Source organism: Crinia signifera, chromosome 12 (genome assembly GCF_055691185.1).
Source record: "Crinia signifera chromosome 12, ASM5569118v1, whole genome shotgun sequence".
NCBI lineage: Eukaryota > Metazoa > Chordata > Amphibia > Anura > Myobatrachidae > Crinia > Crinia signifera.
Genome location: NC_139228.1, coordinates 70,256,762 through 70,274,911, shown reverse-complemented (window position 1 = coordinate 70,274,911; position 18,150 = coordinate 70,256,762). Strand labels below are relative to the sequence as shown.

Below are 18,150 nucleotides of genomic sequence, written 5' to 3'. Positions count from 1 at the left end.
CGGGGTCGTAAGTCCGAGGAGTCACAGCACGGACGCTAAACGAAGGCCCGGGTCGTAAGTCCGGGTGGTTGGTAAACAGGTAGGTCGTTAAGTGAGGAATGTCTGTATTCAATAGAATCCAACAATATTAGAACAGGACGATCAATGTTCCTACATTGCCGCATTGTCGTCAACAGGCATTAGATGAAGAGGGCCATATAGTGTGTAAGAGACTCGGCGTTAGGTATTGCCCATGGATGAGCTTATAGAATTGTTCGATGTGGGATTGGCATTTTGAGACATGGGAGCACAGGCTTCTGACATTTCTTTTCCGTTAAGGTGCAAGCCAGATCCAATTCCCATTTCATTTGGGAGTTAAATTCATCGGGTTTTTGAGATCCCACTAATAGACTGTACCACCACAAAATGGTGCCTCTAGAGTTCACTCTAAGAAGTTTGTGAAGTATGTATTTTGGTATCGGCGATATCGTATGGGATGGTTTACAAATATCCTGCAGCCAGTGCCTTAATTGAAGGTATTTATAAAAGTCTTTGGTACTCTTTACTTAGAAGGGCGCCCACGATTTTGATCGTGGGCATCGTTAGTAAAAAATCTCGGGCATTGAATGCACTAAAAAATCGGGTGCGATCAACCGACGAGATGCCCGAGATTTCCCATAGGGAACAATGTTAAATGTCTCAATTGACCCAATTTTCCTGTTCAATGCCTCAATTGACCCGATTTTTCCATAGGAAACAATGTTAAATGGGCCACAGAGGCCAAATAGGCACCCTGAAGTGTATAATGGCCACCCGAATTGTTAACGCCACCCCACAATCAACGTCAACCCGATGCGTGGCGAGCGCAGCGAGCCCGCGAGGGGCGGCGGTACGCGTCCTACGACCTTTTCATACCCCCACTATCCACGTCGGCGTGGAGTTGAGAATAGAAAGTGTGGCGAGCGCAGCGAGCCACCGAGCCTGAAGCGTGGCGAGCGCAGCGAGCCCCGCGAGGGTACGCGGACAGCTGTGAAGCCCGCGAGGGGACGCGGATACCTGTGAAGGTATCCGCGTCCCCTCGCGGGGCTCGCTGCGCTCGCCACGCTTCGGGCTCGGTGGCTCGCTGCGCTCGCCACACTTTCTATTCTCAACTCCACGCCGACGTGGATAGTGGGGGTATGAAAAGGTCGTAGGACGCGTACCGCCGCCCCTCGCGGGCTCGCTGCGCTCGCCACGCTTCGGGTTGACGTTGATCGTGGGGTGGCGTTAACAATTCGGGTGCCCATTATTCACTTCAGGGTGCCTATTTGGCCTCTGTGGCCCATTTAACATTGTTTCCTATGGAAACATTGGGTCAATTGAGGCATTGAACAGGAAAATCGGGTCAATTGAGACATTTAACATTGTTCCCTATGGGAAATCTCGGGCATCTCGTCTGTCGCATCACACCTGATTTTTTAGTGCATTCAATGCCCGAGATGGCCGAGATGCGCACCCTTCTAAGTAAAGAGTACCAAGTCTTTAAAGGGTATAGCAAATTTGGATTTGTAAGCGAAAGTGACTAGAGTGCCCTCTTCTGTAACTTCATTCAAAGAGGAGATTCCCTGAGAGATCCAGGTTTCTAATAAACTTCAGAATTAAACCCTGACAAGGAAGGTCCTAGTGACAGAAGATAAATCTAAGGTGTTATCGAAACGAGTGATAACCATGAACGTTTAGTGGAATGAAGCACTATAGATTGTGAGATGGATTTTGGTGTGTCAGAAACGGGTAGCCACAATACGTCAGGTAGAGGGACATGTGAAATTAAACCTTGTTCCAAGAGGACCCAGGACTTAATGTCGTCCTTTGCGAACCATGCTCCTAGCGGGGCAAGGATTCATGCTATTTGGTAGGAATGTAGGTCAGGAAAGGACAGGCCACCCTCAGACTTTGGAAGGGACATCTTACTTCTAGCTAGTCTGGGTTTTTTGCCCTTCCATACGTATTTCATAAATATAGGTTTCTGGATTCGGGAAGAGGATAGGAATAGTCCTAAATAAGTATAGCAATTTGGGAAGAAGAACCATCTTTAGGGCGGATATGCGGCCTAGCCATGATACATCGAGTAACTGATCTTTTAAACACACATTCTGAGACTCTTCAGCTCAAGAGGGTGGCAAAGAAGGTTTGTGATCTTGGACAGAAGTGACTAGCAAATCTCTATGAAATAAGTGGACAAAAATCTTTCCTAGCTTAGCAGTCTCATTGGTGTTTCTTTCTTGGTGCCCCTTGGACAGCTGGAGCCCGGTGGCAAGTGCCTCCAATGTCTCTGGGAGTTATGACACTGGATGTGGACAAAAACCAAGACCCCTGTTCTATGTAAGTGCACATAGGCTGATGTAAAACAATATTTTCAGGGAATTAATCCAAAAATATTTAAATCTTGAAATAAAGTCAGCATTGATGATTTAATGGGTCTCATATCTGCTGGCGTTGAGGGTCACATATGAAGCATAATGCAAGGAGTTAAACAAAGCAAAAAAAATTTACTTGACAATAAGCTTGGGCCTAATATTATTGTTTGGTGTTGTATAAGAGATGCATTGTACTGTAGCATCACCAGCAACAATCATGAAATACGGTTGCCCAATCCGATCTAAACCTTTAAGAGCGGATCTATAAAACTTAGACCCAATGGAGCTTTTGCCAACGGAGTACATCAAGTCTTTTTTTTTTATGAATTAAATTTCAGTCCTGCTTAGGATGGAAGCCATTGAGCATAATGCTTTGTAAAAACACTATAATAAAAAGAAAATTGACATTAACTCAAATAGTTGTCAAATATCCTTAAATATCCGTATTCCGCACCTCCTGTCTATCACGTCATCCTTTCCCAGAAATACCTTGCTCATTTATTGAAGGGGTTAATCGTTTGTTAGGTCCGGAGATCTCCATCCCGATCTTACCTCTACGCAAGTCGCCGTAATCACCGTTTAATTTTTTCCCACAACTTTGAGGCTTAATAGCTTTAAAATTTTACAAGTTGTAAAAACAATTAAAGCCGTAATTTTAAAAATAAGCAGAAACAGCCGTTCCAAAGACTGCGAACCTTTAACACTTCACGCTTAAATAGGACCTTGTGCTACAGTCAAACCGAGGCCAGCTATGAGAAAACACAGAAGCGTCCTGTGAATAGCTTGATGCCAGCTTGGGCTCACTGTTTATTTTCACGATTCTATGGAAGAATTTTAATTTAATGAGTGTTTCGTACGCTAATGTAAAGCATGGATTCAACCATGTAATTATGATGTCAAAAATATCTCCGCTTAAACAGCAGCAGCTGACAAAGGGGATTTCATTTGCATTTGAATGGCGAAGAGGGGACGCAATTACAGACACTCACACAACGGTCGGCCCCTCGGCGAGTAACCTCAACAGGAGTATTGTACCTTATCAGCGTACTTTAACTGACTATTTATGCGCAGGATATGAGGACATTTAGCACTTTGTAATGTATTTGACGTTCAACATCAGCGTGTTTTTCTTTCCCCATTTCTTTATGTGCCTGTATTGTGTTGTACGCTAGATGACGCCACCTAAATGTATTTTTCTTACCGCCCTTCTAATAATCTGGAACATAGAGAATGGGGGGGGGGGGGGGAGGTAGTACATGTTAGCGAATATAGATTGTTGGAGGGATTTGTTATATTGATCTAGAATTCAGTAGATTTTTAAGTTTGGACAGTGCAGGTTAATGCCAGCACTATCTAGATAAACTGTCTATTTCTACATTCGAATCAAAATAGATAGTGCACATCGCATCGTGTAGACACACCGCGAAGACTACTATCAATATATCCAATGGTGGCTCCAGTGGGGGGGCTGCAGACCAGTTCCAAATTCAGATAGGGGAGCCACACACACTGCCAGTGAGTGAGTTTGGAATGGCAGTTGGTGTGTCTCCCCTGTTTAATTTTGAACTGTGCTGCAGCCCCTCCCCTGTAACTATATATATATATATATATATATATATATATATATATATATATATAATAATCATACTATCTGCAGTTAGGGTTTGTATCTTGACAAAGAAAATAAGCTTCTCATCGAAACACGAACAATATTGGTTATTTGCTGACGGCTGATTTATGCAATGTATATATACAAAGTTATAATTATCTTGCTGAATCTGCCCTCTATCTGTATGCCTGGTTTGCTGCTAGTCATCACTCGGAGTGCACCCCTGTGCCAGCCTAAAGATATATGTCTGAAAACGTATACACTTATGATCTTTGCCCTTGTTAGAAGAACGCCCCCGTATATTTTAGCCCAGTTATGCACCTCTAGTTGTAAGAGGAGGTGCGGCTGATTGGTGGTACCAATGCATGCGCAGTGTATAACACATGAGAATTGCGCTCTGCATCAGTCCATATGAATTGAGATCATCTGGTATCCGGTCCCACAGTGCTCTAAGCTCAGTAGTGGCTGCCGGTGATAGGCCGGATACACTGGTGACATAATCACTGGTGTTTCCCGCATGAGAGAAATAGTAAAACCCGCATTATTTCTGCCACAATGCCTCCTGTGTTGAAGCAGGTGTTTACATGACCTGACGTAGGTCTGCATGCCTGAAATCTATGGACAGTGTAGGCTATTGCCTGTAAACGCTGCTACGCAAATACAGATTTATCAAAATTGTGTTCAAAAGTAAATGCACGGGATATATATATATATTATGCAGCGCTTCTCTGAGCCGTCGTGCCTACAGTGGTCACAGCCGCTGGATTTAAAGGATTAATCAGTATTGTTTTATATTTCACACTATTGACCCTTTAAACACATTGAGACCAATGCAGGCCAACTTGTGAATTCGCAGCCCAAATGATTATCCAATGGCCGCGCATGAGCGGGGTCCGCAGTGTGCATGCGCGGGGTCCAACTACGAATGAAGCCAGTGATGGCTAACCCTCACTGGCCATTCGCAAGTTGATTGATGGGTGTTTTATGTAAGTGCACATGGGCGGGATTTCAATGGGGTGTCGTGGGGTGGCGTTCCCCTGATCACTGTGCTCCGAGCACTCGCAGCCTAGCGATCAGGTCTGAATCGGGCCCATTTTGCGAAACTGCTGCAGACGCAACGGCTTTGAAAAACGCTGTATAATAAATTTAGTCATAAACGTGTAAAAATGCTAATATTTTGCTTGCATTTTTTTTTCTGAAAGGATCTTCTTTAATACCACCATATAATGATCAAGGGGAGGGGGGGCTTAATAAGAGGTACAGTTGCTCGTCCCCTACAGTGGCTTCCAGCACAGTGACATAGCAGAGCACAAGGAAAGAGGAGAGAACTCATTGTTCTGGCAATAAGGGGTGAGTACAGCAGGGACGTAGAGGGGAGATGGTAAAGCAGGATCGGGCTATGGTTGAACTGGTCTTTGCCAGGTCCATTTAACTAAATATGTATATTTAACTTAGTCCAAAGCATTGTTTGAATATAAAGTAACCTGGGCTGGTGCAAGGTATTGCAAGGTGCTTACTCCTCCCACCACCACCCACACACCGATACCCACGTTCCAGAACCTCAGATAAAATGGGATATGGCCATTAGGTCGAACCATATTCAGTCGACATGCATTGGGTCGACCACTGAATGTCGACATGGCTTAAGTCAACACATGAAACAGGTCGACAGAGCTAAGGTCGACAGTCAAAAGGTTTTCCAGTTGTTTTTTAGCTGTCATGTGCCGATAGGCGGTGTGTCATGCCCTACCATCCAATACTGCGTTGTTGGAGAATATAATAGTGTGCCGAGTGTAGCAAGGCACCGTGCCCAAAGTATAGAGAGCAGCACATGGCACCGTGCCCGAAGTATAGAGAGCGGACGCATCACACCTTGATGGTGTCCATGTCGAATTATTGTTATTATTATCCGCAGCGCCTAGCAATACAGTAGAACCAGCCGTGCCAGGAACAGACGTGTTTGTTACCACCATAATTGTTCAAAGTCCCCAAATAACACAAGGTTTAATATGTGGCATTCATTCACTATTTTTATGAAATTCATTATGGAAGAATCACTAAATGAAAATATTTCATTTGAAAAAAAAAAAAAAACATTTACAAAAAAGTTACAAAATAATGTCACAATTTTTACATCAGTATTTTTTTTTAATAGAAATTCAAAATACTTTTTACTAATGCATGATCTAAGTAAATTTAATTTGGAAAATTATTCCTGCGAAAATGTGAAAAATGTTGCGGCAAATTATTGGAATCTGTACACCGTCTTCTCAGACACCGCGTGGTCCATTTTGCCCATTTATAACCCCAATATTTTCATAGTAAGCGGCGTTTCAGCTCGATATCCATTAAATAATGAAATTCAAAAATTGCTTATATTTACACTCATTTATATGTGCTATTATTGGCACACGTCACGCCATATAATGTCTAAAACGATGTGTGCGGAGGAGAAGGGAGCATGATTTTGCCATAGAACTTTATAGTTCTAGGTCTACTTCTATTCCATAATTTCCACTAGAAGGTACCATAACCCGCAACCTAGCCAAACATTTCCTCTGTAGTATTTCTGAAACTCATTTATTTATAGAACCGGTTTAATGTTTCACTGATCCGCTAGACCGTTACTCTCGGGAGTCTGCATTTTGTTTTAGGCAAGTGTAATATTTTCTTGTGCAACAACAGAAACAAAAACACTGACATGTTTGCTCTTACCACATGTGTCCAGCCCCAGAGAGTAATCAGCCTGCAGTATACAGAATTATGAGCTGGTCATTCCTGCCCTCCGTGGACGTTTTCCAGAGTCCCCGCTGACATTCGCTGCAAACATTTATGTTTACAGAAAGTGCGATTTGATTTTTTGGAGCGGGATTAGATTCAAAGCAGCTCTCCATCCCAGATTTAGAAAATCTAAACCTTGCCACAAACTGCTCTATAATTGTAGCCCTCATCTAGCGTGGTTTGAAAGCCTCTTTCCTGTATGTGGCCTTAGCTGGCAATTAATTCTCGGTATAACAGCATCAAGATGAATTAAACCCTTTACTGCAATGTCTCAAAAACTCAATCTGCCTATTTTCTGCTGCACTGATGATTCTACAGGGATAACTATGTAAAAATGGAGAGACAGTTACAGTGAAATTTCACTCAAATATAATTCTGCAGACGAAGGGGCCATTTTGTAAAACATTTCCTGCAATATAGTCCAAGGGGTCGAATCAGGTGGTTCACTCCATAATTGCTTCAAACTCGCAGATTATTAATTACGCATCAAAAATACGTGAGTCAGGGGTAAAATCTTACCACGTGGGGAGCAAGCAGAGGGGTTAATGTTGCCGGCTTTTCCATATCATTGCACAGGGAAATAGTCCCATGTTGCAGCTAATTGAATTGTACTCTTATGTTGGGTACACACTAGAATATGTATACTCAGCACAGCATCTTAGGAACCGCAGGCGCCGGCAATGCTGCAATCTCCCTCAACATAGCAGGCAGTGCTCGATTTCCCACCTGGCAAGTGCCTAGCAGCAGAACTTGCTGTGGGGCGGAACACAAGGGTGATAAGGGTAGGCGATTTTGAATTTTTTATTTATTGATAGACTGCGCATGTGTATGGCCCATAGTACACATGCTTGAGGCGGTCCTGCCTCTTTCAATTCTTTTAATCAGAGCCGGCCTTAGGCATAGGCAAACTAGGCAATTGCCTAGGGCATTTGGAATGCCTAGGGGCATCAGCAGCTTCTGCTGATTAAAATGATATGCAGCATGCCTATATTCTGTGTATTCATGGAAATCACTGTAACATAGCATTCTGTATGCAGGTACAGCCATAGTCGCACACAGAATATAGGCATGCCACATATCATTTTAATTATTGAAAGCTCCTTGTGTGCATTAATAATTTGCAACATATGTGTATGGTGTGTCATTATGTGTATGAAGGGCATTAATAAAGTTTGGCATAATGTGTAAGGGGCATTATGGTTATAAGGACATTAATAATGTGTGTCATGTGTAAGGGGCCTTACTGTGTGGTATTATCAGGGGTGCCGAGAGAAAGGGGTAGGGGGTACAAATTACCCAGGCCAAAGTCTCAAGGAAGAGCCCCCTCCCCTTAAGTGACAGCAGCAGCTGCAGCTCTTCTCCTCTGCCCAGCACACACTGCTTTGTGCTGGGTTGCAGTGTGGCCATGGAGGTGCTTAAAATACAATATTTTCGCAGGATTTTTTTTCTAAGGGTATAATGTGAATAATGTGAGGAGTAATGTACATAAGGTAAAGTGGTACTACTGTGTGATGTAACGTAATTAAGGGACACCATCACATGATATAATGTGAATAAAGTTGCACTACTGTGTGGCATAATTTGAATTGGGGGTACTATTGTGTGGCCATGCCCCTTCTCAGCAAGAACACACCCCTGTTTGGGCTGCGCACCAAATGTGTGCACTGTTTCTATTTAAAAAAAATATTGCAGGTTTGGGCACCAAAATGATGACTGCTATGATGAGGGTTGATCTTGCTGGGAAAGGGGAGCAGGGTCAGAGGCGGAACTAGTGGTGGTGCTAGGGGGCACCATCCAAAATCTTGCCTAGGGCATTATTTAGGCTAGGGCCTGCTCTGCTTTTAATTGCTGGTCGTTCGCAAGATGATTGGCAGGAAGTAGGCGCCTGGGGTGGGAACTTGCTGTTTAGTGGGGGTGCCAAGAAAAAAAACCTAGGCGTGCCAAAATAAACTCTGGGGGAGTCAGGGAAAACTCAGGCGTGCCTGAGCATTATAGGGGAGGATGTGTGTCGCCAGCTCCAGGCCGGATATGCCGGTTTTCAGCGCACCACCGAGTAAGTCTCTGACTACGCTGAGCCTGCAAAGACTGGTGCCCAGTGGAAAAACCAGCTGATGGTGAGCCGGTTATGATGGGTTTTGGACATATTCGCTCAGCTGCAAATAGATTTGTAGCCATACACATCCATTTGCACAGCAAGCACATTCATTTGCAAGGCGCGATTTCGCTCTAGCGGGGCAGCGTCTACCTGAACGCTGGCAGCTGCAAATGCGCAGCGTTGTAATCAGGTTTGAATTACCCCCATTATAACTTATTTCATTTGCAACTGTTAGGACTTGGGACAATGGGAAGCAAATTGTGGTCCTGGAGGTGGTAGAAGATTGAGGCTGCTTTAGAGGCTTTGAGGCATCTGGATTGGCCCCAAAATAAAGGGCACAGTGATGGGACGGGGACGGGGGGGGGGATAATGTGCCTATGGGTAACCTTCCCCCTAAATATGCCCCTGTACACACTAAATGATTTCAATATTTTGGCACCCTTATCCTTTGGAATTGACTTGATCGCTCAAAAAGTTGTCTAAAGTGTACCCAGCTTTAGTGTCGCCCTTTACTTCCTCATTCTCTATTGCCATTCTGCTTATATTTGCATTTCATATAATTTTTAGCTAAGATACAAGCGTTCAGCTCTGTAGTGTAGTTCAAATTCTAGTTTCAACAAAAATAACACAGGTAATAACTGCTTAAACTGTCCAGAGACATACACTTAGAGTTCTACACCTACATAGAGAATATGTAGAATATTCGACTGAACAGTTGTATGTATATATCGTATCATTTGCCAGGAACCCTGCTGGGAAAACAGAAAAGAAGTAGGAATTTTACACAAAAGTGGACTTGTCAACTGCAACGACTGGCGGCGGCCATTTTGTCGGCTATACAAATATTCAGCCAATCAATTCCTGAGCAACTAATGACATAACTTAGTATCTCCTCCCCACTGATATCATTATTTCACAAATAAGTTATAGGCTGCATTGTTATACATATAACCAAATTACTGCCTTGCAAAGTATCGCAAACATATATTTTAAAAGTTAAAACAAATATGTTTTTGTAAGTTAATGAGACTTGTCTTAGACCAGCAATTTTTTTTGCATTTGTAAATAAGTTGGAACTCCCGCCACATCCATAATCAAGCTCAGTTTGTCAACGTAGTGAGCCATTCAGTATAAATAATATATTTCCTAAATATTCCGTAAATAAACCTTATAGGAAACCTTGTAATGTCTCTGTGGGCTTCAGAGAAAGAAAATTAAATGAATTATAATAAGAAAGAAGGGACCACTTCTCACCCCGCTAAACCAAAAACAGTTCTTTAAAAAAAAAAACATTTTAATTGTATGAATTCTTTTTAAATAAGCGTTTAAAAGTGGAAAATATTTAAAAGAAACTTAAGAAGACAACTCTGGGCATTTCCAGGTCTAATCCTCATCATAAAGTAGGTACAATCTGTAGACCATCATCCCGCTGTCATGTTAATCTTGTGACCTCTGACCTAGCCTAATAGCCAACCAGAGTGGCGCTCACCGTACATTGAGGGCTAAGCTGGCTAAATGGTGTCAATTCTCCACGCAACCTATAACTTCCTATCTACCAAGGTCATAACCAGGTACATTTAACTTTGCTTGGGTAACGCAGTAGCCAACTAATAGTCCTGGACATTTCTGCTATACTTAGCAAAATAGCCGGATAATAAGGGTGAAATGCCTCAGTGTCTCTTAAATCTCATCTCTCTTTGATCTGATGACTTAAGCGGCACAATAATTCAGTTTAAAATGTACATTTTGTCCCAATTTCTGGAACGGTTTTTTTGTTAAAACCTGCAGTCATCCCAAGATGTAACTCAATCTGCAATATAAAACATACACAGACATCAAACCCCTGTGATTCTTCAGAACTGTATTAAAGACCTGTCTAGGATATTTTTTTTCTTATTGTTACATTTAAAAAAAAAAAAAAAATTGTTGTTGTTTAAAATCGAGTATTACTCCCTTTTCATTTAAGTAAATTGTTCTCTGGAATAATTTCAAAGAACCGAAAAAAAAAAAAAAAAACAGACAAGTAAAGATACAAAACACAGAAATGACTGGTATACTTATACCCTAGTTGATTTTTTAACTCAATTATATTTTGACAATTCTGCATGAAACTAGGGTGCATGTCTTTATTTAAACTATATACCTTCCATAGAAACAGTCAGTTAAGTATACATGGCAAATGTCAGTTCTAATGAGGTTTGACAAGGGCATTTAGTGGTTGTAACTCAAATCTAATTCAGAACATCTTAACACTGGACTTGTCAAGCACTTAAATTGCAGTGTTGCTATAAGCGATGGGATATTACCAACTGAGGCTGAGTTTCATAGAAAGTTTACGTGTGAGTTTGGCCCGCAACAATTACCGTTCCTCTCAGGCATGCAAAACAAATTCACAGTACTGTAAATGAGTGGAAAACAGGCTCCCAGGATTAAAGTTAGAATTTTTGTAAATTAGCGGACGTGAAACAACATCTACAGCAGAGTATTAAATCGTACATAAATTACATAAATGTTACTGCTGTTTATTGACTTTATTTTACGTTAAGAGTTTCTGTGTTTCATAGGAGAGGAGGAAAAGTTAACCTTTTGCTCGCACGAAGGCTGCCGACGGTTTGCAAAAGCGAAAAACTTTTTAAGTGGCAGGAAAACAGTTAAAAACTTGTAGTTTCCATAAACACCTTTGATACCTTGAATTACCACCCCATTATGGGTTTTACATCTATATTTGCCCGTTAAATGTAGATACTGTTTCTCGTTTCTGTGATCAGCTTGTTGGAAAAATATGCAGCTGACCTGAAATTAATTGTAGAATGTCAAGGTCTAAATTGTTTATCTTTAAAAAGTGGAAAGAGAGAGAGAGAGAGAGAGAGAAAAAAAAAATCCGAGAAAACAGAAAGGAAAAAAAATTGCTTTGAAAAATAGATCCAATTCGGGGATACGCCACAAAAATCAGACAGGATTATAGCAACTAACGTGTAATTTCTACATCAAAATATCAAAAGATTTCATCTAGAAAAAATACCCAGCGGATGATTCGAAGCAGCTGAGATCATCTTAAAACATTCACTTTTTTTCTTTTTTTTTTCCTGAACGCATAAGATCTAGTGAAAGCTTTCCAAAACGGAGAATTTATAATTTATCTTTTTCCTAAATAGAACAATAAAACATTACACACACAAGGGGCTCATAAACGTCTTTCTCATCTATTCCAGTTTTAGACCGAGCTTGTGTTTGGCAAGTGATTCATTTTCGCAAAAATGTCAGTGATGTGTTAACCGTCAGAAAAGTCTGCACTAATTGGAATTATAAACAGCAGATAAAATGCTATTATCCGCGCTAGTTAAGCAGACTTTTACAAATTCCTCACGCTATCAATTTAAGGGGGAGGCGACAAAATTCAATTTGTTTGTTTCTACAATATTTTTCACGGCTTTGGTGGTGGCTTGTCCAGAGGAATCTGCGGCTCTTTCTACCTCAGAACAAACACAGATGCATGGAACATTAATACTCACTTGGAAGTAAATAAAAATGTTGGAGCACCGATAGTTCCTATTCTCTTGATTCTGATTCCACGTGGTGACGGAAACTGGAGTTGATAAGGTCACAGAGCAAAACTGTCCCTTTTTCAGGGATATCTGGAAAAAGCCATCGAGACACATATGGTTAGTCTCATGAACGCAGAGGCAGGACAAGGTGTATTGGGAGAAATGGCAAAGATGCCAAATGGTTAATATAACCACACTCATTGATGCCACATGGTGGCAACTTTGTGATATCGCATGGCAGCCATTTTTCTTTTCTGCATGTCCTATACGAGCTAGAAAGTAATCTGCAACGATGTGAAAAACAGGAAATTTTCAGCTGGAAAGGGCAAATTATCAGGTGCTCAGAGTAAGATCATTGGTCCAGAGAGATTACGGACATGCTATGAAGGGATAAAGATGACCCATATTCGGATAATACTCTTGCTTTGCCTTCCGCATTTGTACTCTGGAAAGAATGTTATAATCACATTGCGACTCTGATCACCACTCTGCCCCTCTGAACATGGTGGGGCACTGCTGTGAATTAAAGGGCAAACGTACACAAATCACAAGTGCTTAAAATTTAATTCACTTTATAAATTACCTCTTGTTGTATACATTGTTAAACCTAAAGTAAGTGAGCCTTCTGCCTGGCTGCCATCCTGGCACAGCATGCATAAAATGAAATGTAGGGACTGGTGATATACTCCGTTCTAAGTTTAGGCTTCAGAGTAGACTAATTCTCCACCACTGGGATTCACTAATTCAAGAAATACTGACCAAAGTATGCAAAAAAGCAGAAAAAAAGTTTGTGGCATGTAGACCATGTTTCCATAATATAGAATTTGTAGACTATATGTTGGATCATCACCCATCTCTTCCCACCCAGCAGACCACTCCTCAACTCCCCACTATCAGATAATCACCTATACCTTCCCACCCAGCAAACCACTCCTCAGCTTCCCACTATCGGATCATCACCCATCCCTTCCCACCCAGAATATCAATCCTCACCTCCCCACTATCAGATCATCACCAATCCCTTCCCTCCCAGCAGACCACTCCTCAGCTCCCCACTTTTGGATCATCACCCACCCCTTCCCACCCAGCAGATCAGTCCTCAACTCCCTACTATTGTATCATAATCTATCCCTTCCCACCCAGCAGTCCACTCCTCAGCTCCCCACTATCAGATCATCACCCATCCATTCCCACCCAGCAGAACACTCCTCAGCTCCCCACTATTGTATCATAATCCATCCCTTCCCACCTAGCAGACCACTTCTCAGCTTCCTACTATTGGATCATCACCCATTCCTTCCCACTCAGTAGACTACTCTTCAGCTCCCCAATTTTGTATTATAATCCATCCCATCCCACCTAGCAGACAACTCCTCAGCTCCCTACTATCGGATCATCACAAATCCCTTTCCATTTAGCAGACCACTCCTCAGCTCCCTACTATCGGATCATTACCCATCCCTTCCCACCCAGCAGACCACTCCTCAGCTCCCTACTTTTGGATCATCACCCATCCCTTCCCACCCAGCAGACAACTCTCTTTAGCGTTCTAATATTTGATCATCACCCATCCCTTCCCATCCAGCAGACCACTCCTCAGCTCCCCACTATTAGATCATCACCCATCCCTTCCCACCCAGCAGAACACTCCTCCCCTCCCCACTATTGTATCATAATCCATCCCTTCCCACCTAACAGACCACTCCTCAGCTCCCTACTACCGGATCATTACCCATTCCTTCCCATCCAGCAGACCACTCCTCAGCTCCCCACTATTAGATCATCACCCATCCCTTCCCACCCAAAATATCAATCCTCAGCTCCCCAATATCGGATCATCACCCATCCTTTCCCACCCAGCAGACCACTCCTCAGCACCCCACTATTGTATCATCACTTACCCCTTCCAACCCAGCATATAATTTCTCAGCTCCCCACTATCAGATCATCACCCACCCCTTTGCACCCAGCAGACCACTCCTCAGCACCCCACCTTTGGATTATCACACATCCCTCCCTATCCATATTTATCCATCTCCCCACCCTTACAACCAGCCACATGCCAATTGTAATCATCAATCAGAAACTTCTCCCATAGATGTTTAAATCAAATTGACTAATGTACTAATTAAACCACCTATAGCCAAGCACACATATTCTTAAAACCTGGACCGTTGGGGTGCCTTGAGGACTGCATTTGGGAACCTCTGCGCTATATAGATTCTTTATCACATGGGTCATCTTTGAATTACCGGACATCGGTGAATGAATCAATTAACCAACCCACCCAAGGGCTCAAATTAAGATGGTTTAAGAAAGACCTTTATTTATTTTGGTAACAAAATGATTATTATTTTTAAAGAATTACAATGTTGTCCAGGGCACTTGTAATTTAATATTCCCCAACCTGTCAGAAGCTGAGCGTTGTGTTGTGACTGACATAACTCACAATGAAAATAACGGTCTTCTTTAAATTAGGAAAAAGTTGTCATTTGTGTATTAATATTTACACTCAGCTCTTAAACTCGCACAATGTGTGGCTAATAGTAGAGGATTGTGGCACCTAAAGTCTTATAAATTGTTGTTGCCTTTATTTGTATAGTGTGTATTTGTTATTTTTGGGTTGCGGTGCTTTGTTGAACAGCCCATGTTTAGACTTTTTAACGTCTCCCCTTAAGTCATTTTCTGGCATTTTAAAACACACATTACAATGGAATCTATCAGCTCCCCTCGTCTGGCTGTCAGTTCCCTCTGTTTTTGCTGTGTCAATTATAACAATCAGAAATAAGTTGTGTGAGCTGGGCTTTGTCAAGTCGTCATAGCGCACAGATTGGTTGTACTCAAAACAGTATGAAATAAACAACTGTCAGGCCGTGCGCAGTTTTTAATGCCTGATGGAAACACGGCTATTACACGCAGACACTGCCGGCTGGATGTTTGATGTCGATATTTCTTTTTATTAATCACTGACATATAACTCAGCATAGTTCATTTTACAAACCAGCAGGTTGTCAAATCTGCCAATCAAAGTCTGATAGATTTAAAACGGCAAGAGAAATAAATGATAAATCTGTATTGCATAGCATTCCTTTATGTTGCCGCATTAAATAAAACCCACTGGTTAGTAAATCTGCACCTTGGACTATAGAAGTAATGTGCGGTGTTTGTGTGTGTGTGTGTGTGTGTGTGTGTGGGGGGGGGTATAGGGGAGGCGGAGCCACAGTATACTCCACAAAATATACCGTAGAAATTATAAGAAAATGGGCGCTGCGTGCAAAAAGTGGGGGGTCTCTGTGCCCACATGCAGCACACACCCATTATAAATAGGACACTGATACCCATAAATATCGGCCTTAGGGCCTTATAGAGAGAGAATACTTGTGGGATATTAAGCATTGCCTGGACGTAGCAATAAAAAGATCCATTTAATGATTAGATAGATGTCAACATTCTCAGGACAGGATATGTTTTTTTTTTTTTTGTTTCTTTAAACTTTTACTATATTTTATTTTTTTAACAAATAGATTTGCAAGCTGGAATCTGGTCTGTCCGTTCCATCGTGCATGTGTAATACTAAGTCCACCATTCCCCAAGCTGCGCAGAATGACGGGAAAGGTACCCCGGTGCAGAACGGGAGTTAACTCTTATCGTTTTACACTAGGAATGCCGGGACAATTGAGCAGCATTCATTGTCCTGGATATATTTTTGGGATTAAATATCAGCATTAACCCTTTGAGCGCCAAGTGAATCTGTTAAAATTGGCGTGGAAATTGCCAAGCAAACATTTTTATTCATCGTAATGACCTGTCATTTTTTTTACCTTGTATAGGAAAAGTATTAATTTTTTATATTTTACACATTTTTTAATTTGAATTTATATAACAAAAGTGAGCGACGCTGCCGTTTTTACCGCATCTCTCACAGAGATGTTGGCACTGAAAGGGTTAAGTAAATTTTTTTTTTCATCACCACGATAAAAAAATAATTCTGATACCTTGATGATGTCATCGGGATGTTGGGGAAAATATAAAACATCCACCTAGGTTTATCATAAAGGGCGGGATGTACTAAAAAGTTAAATATGGTAAAAACCCAGTTTTTTTCTTCGGCCTTATCAAATTCACTAAACCCATTCCCGGTGGGCTTCATTGCAGGGGTTACTCCAGCTGGCATAACCCAATAGAAGCCCATGGGCTTCAATTCGCAGCGCTGCTGTGTGAGAGATCAAATATGGATCCCTCCCATCATGCCCTCGGCCGCCAGCTTCTCTGCACATGCGTAGTTGGACTTTCCTGCTAAAAAAGAAGAAGTCCAGGTGGCCACGGGGATCGCAAAGGACAGCTCTTATCGGTTAGTACATATTCGATGAGCATAGGTGCAAAGGGCGGCAGGATGTACCACCGCTGCTTGGTACATCCTGCCCAAAGTGCTTTAAAATGGAAGATTAATATATAGGGGTAGCATTTTCCCCAGTTTGTCCTCTTTTCCAAGACCGAACGTTTCATAACTGAACCATATTGACATTAAGATAAAAAGTCATTGACTCTTCGACCGCTGTAGTACAGGGGATACGAGGCAATCATGTCACTTATCATCAAGTTAACAGTAAAAATGGAGAGCGTTACTAGCCTTGACTCTTAATCCCAACAGATGCCTCAGTTTTAAGCATGGGATAAAGAACATAACTTATCCTTTGATTACCCTCCTAAAACAAACAGGACACATCTATGACCGGTGCAGTTAATATGTTAAGTAAAACAGATGCTCCATGCCTACTGTCAGCGTTCTTCACAAACCAGAGGCATGCCGGCTGTAATTCCAGTTAGCCGGGAAAGGCCCGTCAGTGCCACAACACCGTAATTACAGAAATTACGGAATTTAAAAGTCTTTTCTCTTTGTCAACACAACCTGGCCTCTCGTGTCACTTTCCCTTTTGTTAATAAGCAGGCACAAATAAAAACACAAAGGTGATAGTGTTTCCTTTACGAGTGAGGCATGTACCCGGAGGAAAGTCAGCTCTTGTGGAATCTATGCATGTAGACAGTGTAAGATTTATGACGGTGCCAGCAGGAATAATTCCACGTTTGAAGCGGTCAAATTGTCTAAATATTTCCAGCTGTTTTTGGATTTTTAATTTTACCCTTTGGGCTAGTCCGGGTAGGCCTAATGTACTAATTTATTGTCACCGGTTTACCTGATGGAAGGCAGTGTGAGCAAGCCAACTGTATGGGCAAGGGCAGCACGGATGACGTAAGGTTTAGCATTACTGCCTCACAGCGCTGAGGTCATGGGTTCGATTCCCACCATGGCCCTGGAGTTTGTATATTCTCCCTGTGCTTGTGTGGGTTTCCTCCAGGTACTCTGGTTTCCTCCCACAATCCAAAATTATACTGGTAGGTTAATTGGCTCCCAACAAAAATTAACCATAGAATGTCTGTGTGTGCGTGTACATGTGGCAGGGAATATAGATTGTAAGCTCCACTGGGGAAGGGACTGAGGGTAATGTTCAAATATTCTCTGTATAAATAAATAAAGGCGTAACTACCATAGGTGCAAGGGGTACAGCTGCTATGGGGCCCAGAGCTGAAGGGGCCCTATATTTGCTGTAAGTAATATGTTTTTCATACAGTTGCTAAATAGGGGACCCTTACAACCTTTTGCTATGGGGCCTAGTTACGCCCCTGCATATGGGTCAAATTGAAGGTGACTCTTAAACACGATTTGCCCAAATCAGCGAAATTACT

The 18,150-nt window shown here is 42.1% G+C and overlaps 1 long non-coding RNA gene across 2 annotated transcripts in view; it reads right to left on the bottom strand.

The window, feature by feature from the left end:
• Positions 1 to 18,150, bottom strand: part of LOC146049836 (uncharacterized) — a 97,122-nt gene that overhangs the window by 36,127 nt on the left and 42,845 nt on the right. For both annotated transcript variants that reach the window (XR_014466216.1, XR_014466215.1), the window contains exon 2: positions 12,373 to 12,495. This is a non-coding gene — a long non-coding RNA (uncharacterized LOC146049836). The remainder of the gene's footprint in view (positions 1 to 12,372; positions 12,496 to 18,150) is intronic.